The sequence below is a fragment of the Euleptes europaea genome, chromosome 11 (genome assembly GCF_029931775.1).
Source record: "Euleptes europaea isolate rEulEur1 chromosome 11, rEulEur1.hap1, whole genome shotgun sequence".
NCBI classification, from domain to species: Eukaryota; Metazoa; Chordata; class Lepidosauria; order Squamata; family Sphaerodactylidae; genus Euleptes; species Euleptes europaea.
In genome coordinates this window covers 6,566,047-6,574,529 of record NC_079322.1, presented here as the reverse complement: position 1 = coordinate 6,574,529, position 8,483 = coordinate 6,566,047, and positions in this window count along the sequence as shown.

Genomic DNA, 8,483 nt, shown 5'->3' with positions numbered 1-8,483 from the left:
ACCCTGCAGAGAAAAGGGAACTTTCAGAGTGACCCTTGGGAGGGCCCTTACAGCTGCCGCACGAGTTTTTCATCTGTGCTCTCCTTTTAGGTCCTGTGAACTACATACGGACTGCAGAGAGCACTCCCAGGATGCCACCCCCTCCGGACACCGTCACGTTTGGCAATAAAGCTTGGCCCCCACTGCTTTATAGAAACTGTTAGACTTGTGCAAGGGAGTTTGTTTAATTTCTTTCATTTTTGTAAGTAATTCCAAAAGGGACTGTCTTGTTATTGGGTTGGCTTGTATGGCTTTGTTTCGTTACTGTTTCTTTTCTTATTGTTGCTTCATTTTCATAATTCTATTTTGTTATGATTTCCCACTGATTTCAATGGAAGAATCCCCCCTTTTCTTAGGTCTGTACATTCATGGTTTTCCACCCAAACTGTTGATTAATGCATCCATCCTGAACACCCATTCTCCAAGGAGAGAATTATCCGAAGAAGCGTCTAAAAGGTCTTCAGGGATAAAATAACGGACACAGATATTATTAAGAAATCTCTGTTGTGCCTGGTCTTTTGACATTAAATATTCAAGAGATTTACCACTGAACCAGTTTGTTCTGGAAGTTCTATTTTTTTGCAATATTTTATAATTGCGAGATGAGCGAGAGCCCTGAAAGACGGGAGGCCGGTTTTAGCTCTCATCTGGGCCGCTGGTGTCCCCTTAGGAAAAACTAGGATGCGTCTGAGAAAGTAATTTCTAGAGACGATGGCATCCTTCCACCTCCACACCGTATAATACGTGTAGCACGAATTTGCTTTTGAATAGTGTTAAGACCGGATCAATGAGAAAACCTCCCCTTGAAAAATAGAACCCCAAGATGGAACCCACAATTCGTAGTGCAGATGACTTGATGACAGCTAAGTGAACGTCCCAATTTAATGTCTCTTTAAAAGTAACACCCAGATACTTAAAGGAGCCACAGTGTTTGATTAAATTGCCATGAATGCTCCAGGAAGATTTTTTTTAGCCTTTTCCTAAATACCAGTACCTTTGTTTTCTCAAAGTTGATTTGTAAGGCTTCTTCCTTACAGTAACCTCCCAGTTGGCATAATCACCTTCTGAGTCCTATTTTAGTAAGCGAAACTAGGGCCATGTCATCCACATATAGCAAGACTGAGATTTTTTTACTGCTCAATAGATGGTGGGGAAAAGGTGAACCAGTAAGCCTCTCAACTATAGTGTTAATATATAGGTTAAATAATAAAGGGGCCAAAACACAACCCTGTTTAACCCTTACTTATCAGGATTTTATTTGTTAAGGAGTCTGATGACCCTACTGTTATTTGAGCACAATTGTCTGTGTGGAGCCTATCAATATTCATGTCCCCTAGTTTTGTCCAAAGGCAGTTCCTATCTGTAGAGTCAAAAGCCACACCTAAATCAACCAACACCACATACAGCACTTTTGTGGGGCCATTTATGCCGGAAAAGGCCAACTGGTAAAGTGTTCGGCAGTGGTCTATAGTGCCGAGTCCCTTTTGGAATCCTGCCTGATTAGGGTGTATGGTTTATTTTCATTTACCCAGTCCTCTAGCTTAATCAGCAGATATTTACTATATAATTTGGCAGATATCTCCAGCAGACTTATAGGTCTATTATGTAGGTCCATTTTGTCCCCCTGCTTTTTAAAAAAAATATATTTATTAAGACTTACAATAATACAGCATTAAAAACAAAATTCTATCGAAACAAACATAGATCAATATTTATAAAACTTATAAAACCTGTACAACAATCAATCTCTTTATAAACCACCACCAACAGAATCTAAACTTTAAAGGTTGTTCTTCATTCTGGATATTGTGGGATTCCAAGTTCCATCTAATTTTTCTATGTTTTTGTTATTTTGATAGTAAGTCAATGTAATCAAAACATAAATCTCCCTTACTTTGTCAAACCAACTATTTAAGTTTGAAGAGTTTGTTCCTTTCCAATATCTGGCAAAATTTATCCTAGCAAATGTTAACATATGGAGGAACACATCAAGATGCTTCTTATTCATAGTCAGTAAACAGTTTAACAAGATTATTTCTGGTTTCATAGGTATTTCTTATTTCTTATGAATGGGAATGACAATACTTAGCTTCCAACCATGAAGGAGTACTGCCCGTTTCATTTATCTGTGTAAAGGCTCTTGCTAACACAGGGGCCCACCAGTTTGAGAAGGCATTAAACAAATCCCCAGGGGATTTCCCAGGGGCTAACGAATTAATTAAGCCTTTGGCCTCTACCACAGTCACCGGAGGCCAGACAGGTAAACCTGAGGTTTTTGGGGGTGGGCTACTTGACACTGAAGAATTCACCAAAGGTGGTTGTCTGGCTGGTACCTTATCAATAAACATTTACATTTCACCAAGGATGAGGATAGAGAAGAACCAAAAACTTCACTGAAATGATCAAACCAGACATTGCCAGAGAAAGACAACCATAAGGACGGAAGAGTAGCAATCTGGGTGAACAAAGAGACAGCAGCAGAACAGACGAGAGGAATACAGAGGGATCTGACTGGTCCACCCTTCTAGCTCTACTGACCCCTCTGCAGTCCTGGTGGGCTTGGCACGGGAGACATTGTACAGTCCTTTTCTTCCAACAGTGGATTTTTAAGTGGGATTCTTTTCAAAGTAGTGTCATTCACTAACAAGATGAATAAACACATTCTTGTGGAGAATGTTGCGGCTACTGAAACCAAGCCAACTCCTCTTTCCCATTTAGTGATTCATTAGTTAAGACAGTCTAGAATTCCCACTCTAATCTTTAGTCAGTTCAGTGATCTAAAAATCCTTGGAGGAAATGAGGGAGTGAAGGTTTCCCTGCTCATTGTCTTGCTGGGGCCCTGGCCAGTCTGTTCATGCTCTTCCTTTTCATTCACTACGATTCCTGCGGTATGACATTTAAAAAAAAAATGCAAGAATTCCATTTTTGCACAACAGTCCTGAACTTGTTCTGTGAGCAGATCATTTGTGGGGTATCACTCATATCAGTGCATGAACATGCGGTCACGTTTCTTCCAAAAATTAGGTGTGGCATTAATTTGACAAAGTAAAAGGTTAAAGGACTGGAGGATATGATAATTACCACACACATCCCATGACTGTATGTATTTATTTATTAACTTCCTTTGTACCCTGCCTTTCTCCCCAGTGAGGACCTAAAGCAACTTACAACATTTTCCTCTCCTCCATTTCATCATCACAACAAGAATCCTCTGTGGTAGGTTAGGTTGTGAAAGTGTGACTGGGCCAAGGTCATCTAGCAAGCTTCCATGGCATGAGTGGGGATTTGAAGCTGGGGCATTTATGCACACGTTGTTCCCATCACAGTCACCCCTGTTTACTTTTGGGCTTTGTTTTAATTATGCATGTATTTTCCAACCTTCAGAAGTCACCTCCCTCTCCCCTTACATTTCCCCCACGTTTTCAGGATGCTGTTTTACCCCAAGTTTAAAGTCTGCCTCGATCCCAAATCAAAAGCCTGTGCATACTTGACACTTCGGGTTTTTCTTCCCACACCCATTCTTGCTTCTCCCTCCCACTTTTCTGTCCCCTCATCCAACCCCTCCCCTCGATGCCATTTGGGAGTGCAGGGGAGAGAATAATGTTGGAATACCATGAGGCTGCGTATTTGGTCAGTTTCACAGTGAGTGTGGGTCAGTTTCAGTCCTCTTGCTCCTTGGATGAGCTCCTATTAAAAAGTCGGGAGAAACTGCTATGCCAGGAGGAACAGGCTCGCCTCTGGCTCCCGTCAGACATCCCCAGCAACAAATGAAGGTGGCAGCTGTAACCCCCTTTGCCCAATTTTGTGCTGAGAGGTGGTTGAAAGAGGGAACACTTCCTTCTCAACCCCTTCCTCCATTCTCTGTGACAAAAGCCTTGCTCCTAAGTTTCTAGCCCATTACTCCAGCCGGGACAGACAAAGGGAAGTGCTTCAGCAGCTAGCCACTGCCTCCTTTCTTCCTCCAGGACCAGCTGTATGCAGCTCAACTCCCCTCAGTTGCCCGCCCCGCAGGGAGGAGTTACGGCTGCTACTGGAGTCTCTCTCCCACTGCCCATTCTCCCCCAAGGCAGTGGTAACATGGGCTCCCATGTGCCTCAGCCAGGGGCTGGGCGTGACATTCCCACCTCCTCCCTCTCTCAGTTTGGCCAAGAACATCAGGTTGGTTGAGGTTTTTTTTTTTACTTCCCTTCACTTATTGGCTGGATGGGACAGAGCCAGGCTGATTTGCCGCCCTCCCCTTATTCGTGTCCTCTTATAGGCATGAAAGCCTTATTTATTTATGTATTTATTTTGGTTTGCGGATGCAAGACTGCCGATGAAATGGTCACAAATGACCATGCAAGTGGTTGTATGTTCTTATGACCCCTGCATTAAGAGAGCCAGAAACAAATTGGTTGGGGTGGGGGGGTGTTTATCTGGACCTTTCTCGGCTTTGGCTGTAAAATGGCCACTTGGTTCAGTTCAAATGAAAGAACGCCACTTGACCACAGCATCAGGCCTCCTCACCAACTGTAAGCCATTTTAGATCCCCCTTGGGGGGAAAGGGTGGTGTATACATGCAATAACTCGATTAATAATGTGCATACAACTAGGACCAGACTGTGCTCCAGTGATCCTGAGGGTCAACTGAACCAGTCCTACCATCTCAGTGCCAGCAGATGTGATTTTATACAGAAAATACATTGCACCGTCACCGTGAGCCAGCACATGGTCTAGGTGTGAGGGGCCTGAGACAGAAGCCTCACCACAAGCCAGGAAATCTCTGCAGGATGAAACTGCCTGGGCACAACTGGGGTGGAGGAGTTTAGCCACCACCACCACCATCACCACCGAGCAGGCACAGTGATGCACTCTCACCTCCTAGCTTGTGTGGAGCAGCTGCCTGGAATGGCAAATGTTTCAAGGCAACCCTAAGAAGAGACAAAACTCGGCAGCATTGCCACAGGGGATTCTCCCAACTGGCAACCCTCACTGGAGAGTTATTGGCTGTTTCCACAGAGCCATTTTGTTCCATCTTGGCTTTTGAGCTGGAGCAGGTTTTTTCTGGAGGATCTAGATGGTGTTGACCTTCAATCATCTACTTTCTGCAGGCTCTCCATGTTCCACCTATTCTTTCTCAAACCTGCTTCCTTTCCTGAAAGACTGCAGTCTAAGCATGTTTGCTCGCCACATGGATGGGTATGTTTGGATTTTCAAACCTCCCTGCTCAATCGGTACCATTTTACAGCCTTCATTGTCTTGCAGGTGCCATTTCACCCGGCCCGAAAACTTTACATCGGTTTGAGTGTTAGCACACAGAGCCAAGTGAGGCAGAGGAAGAGGTTCTCTTCTCCCCAAAGGCTGTGCTGCAGTCAGGTGGGAAATGGCTCCCCTTCCCCTCTCCTCTTAGAGCGCCAACCAAGAGAGCTTCTGTGCTGGGCTCTGGTTGTGTTCTGCATGTCATTGCTGTCTGCTGGGCCCCCACCCCCAGGACCTTCCAGGTATGGCATGCCGCCTGGGACCGGTGCCCCATGGAGAAGCGTGTTCAGTAGGGACTTGGAGAGTGTGGCTGTCTCCTCTGCTCTCTCTTCTTCTCGCCACTCTGCTTTCTGCTGCTTTTCTTTTAAAAGCTGTGGCAAACCATCACAAATGGCTCCTTTTCACTCCTTTACTCTTTTTAATGTAGCTAGTCCTGACACCTCTGATGGGGGAAGGACTGCTTGCTTCATTCAGAACACTCCACTACCCACCATATGCCCTGACACTTACATCAAGAAACTGAAGCTTAATCCAAACAAGACAGAAGTGCTAGTGGCGAGTGGAAGCTCTGAGCTAGAATTTAAGGCATCACCTGTCAGGCCTTGCTCTCTCAGTCTGTAGTAAGGCTCTTGACCTGAGTTAGGCCAGCATTTGGCTGGATGTCAAGACCTTGGTTGTCATGCCTGTTAACTCTGTCTACAGTTTCGCCTGTCCCGTTTTCGCTGGCAGTGCAGAAGCCAAGCTGCTGTTTAGTCTTTCCTCCTGGGAACTCCTTATCTCGGAGCTGCTTCACCATGTTTACTTCCAGACCCTTTTGCTTTTAAACATGTAACCTGCCAAGGATTCCTCATTACAAGCCTTACTTGTTTGTAGACAGTCAGTTCTTTAATCTATCCTGTTGCTCCTAATAAAGTATTACTGCTTCAGAGCTACCTGCCTGAATGAGTTTGCTTATGAGATACTAGGGACAGACGCCTGATCCTGACATTAGGCTTGTACACAGAGTTAACAGGCATGAGAACCAAGGTCTTGACATCCAGCCAAACGCTGGCCTAACTCAGGTCAAGAGCCTTACTACAGACTGAGAGCAAGGCCTGACATCACCCACCCTGGATGGGGTCGCACTCCGATGGAAGGAACAGGTCCATAGCCCAGGGGTGCTGCTCAGCACAGTCCCACTGCTGGATAAGCAGGCAACAGCTGTGGCCAAGAGCACCTCTGACCAACTTCGACAAGTTAGCCAGCGGTGGCCTTTCCTGGGCAGAAAAGACCTGGCCATTGTGGTACATGCCCTGGTTACATCTAGATTAGATTACTGCAATGCGCTCTATGTGGGGCTGCCCTTGAAAAGTGTTCAGAAACTTCAACTGGTACAGAATGCAGCAGCCAGGATGTTGACTGGAGTGGGTTGTAGGGTACAAATCCATATGGGAACAAATGATATTGCCCGGAACAGCTCAGAACATATTAAAACAGTCTATGCAGCTCCAGGTTAAAAGTTGAAGGACCTGGGAGCACAGGTTGTGTTCTCCTCAGTTCTTCTTGTTGAAGGCTGTGGCTTAGGAAGGGAAAGAAGAATGCTGCAAATAAATGACTGGCTACGTAGATGGTGTCATTAGGAAAGGTTTGGGTTTTTTGGACCATGGTTTAAGCTTTCAAGATGGAAGCTCTTCTATTGGGAGATGGTTTGCACCTCACGAGGTGTAATCATTTTAAGCATCCATAAAGGTAATTTTGTGGACCTGATGTTTGCTGTGATTACTGCCCCGTTTCTTTGTTTGGACACAAAGGGACCACACACCGACATGAGATTGCAGGATTAGGATGGGTTTCCTCTCTTTTTGGCCGATGCCTGGAAACAGCTGCTGGGCAAGATGATGGCATCAAAGGGCACACCCACGTTCCAAAGATAGGCCTGTCTGGCTCCAAGCCTGCTTTTCGGGACACGCCTCGCCCGGGTGCAGGGTGGGGCTGCTCTTTCCCCTTATCTTGTCTCGGTTGGAGATCACAGAGGTTTCCGATGCCTTAATGATGCCAACGGGGAAAGGAGGGTCTCTCTGCAGGAGAGAAACTGGATGATTTAGCACAGGGCAAAGCAGCACAAAGAAGGGCCGCAGGGCCCAACAGTTTCAGGGCAGGAGCCCTTTTAGTCAGGAGCAGCAGAGCGATACTCGAGCCCAGCAACAAAATGCCCCCCCCCCCGGGTATAAACTCATGAGTCAAAGCTCACTATGTCAGGTACAACGGGGAGGGGTGTATTTATTGCCTTCCATGGACAGGGCTCCTTACTGTGTCACATATGCAACAAACGGACAGAACTCTATAGCTTGTATTTTAAATTCATGAATAATCTAATATAAACCAGGACCGATTCAATCCATACAAATCCCCATTTCCGAGTCATTTAATTGTATTGTATGTTATGAACAGTTTGTAGCAGCTAAATAAACAAGAGTCCAGTGGCACCTTAGAGACTCACAAAATTTATTCCACCAAAGCATAATCAATTCACGCAACATGGGTGCTATTAGACAGGCAAAATCTAAAGCTTAGGGTTGCCAGCTTCCAGGTGGGGCCTGGAGATCTCCAGGAATTACAGCTCATCTCCAGACGACGGAGATCAGTTGCCCTGGAAAAAAATGGCTGTTTTGGAGGGTGGACTCTATATGATATGATGATCTGGACAAATAAGAATTTATCCCTTTTAGGTCGCATTTCAACAATACAAATGAATGTACTTCCAAGATTACTATTCCTGTTTCAAAAGTTGCCTATTATATCTCAAGTAAAATATTTTGATACCTGGAGAAAAGACTTATTGAACTTTATTTGGCAAGGTAAAAAACTGAGGATTGCATATAAATATTTGACAGATCTTAAAGAAAGAGATGGACTTGCACTTCCAAATTTTAAACTATATGCTGAAGCAGCTGCTTTAGTATGGCTAAGAGACTGGATGGATTTAAAAAATATTCGATTATTGGATTTGGAGGGCTATGATAATAGAAGTGGATGGCACGGTTATTTGTGGTATAATAAAACTCATGCATCATTTCAGCAACATATGGTTAAATCTTCTCTTTATAGAATATGGATTAGATACAAACATTTGTTAGAACCAAAGACTCCACTGTGGATCTCATCACAAGAAATGTTAACCCTGCGCCCACTTAGACCTGCTCAATTTCTAACCTACCAAGACCTTT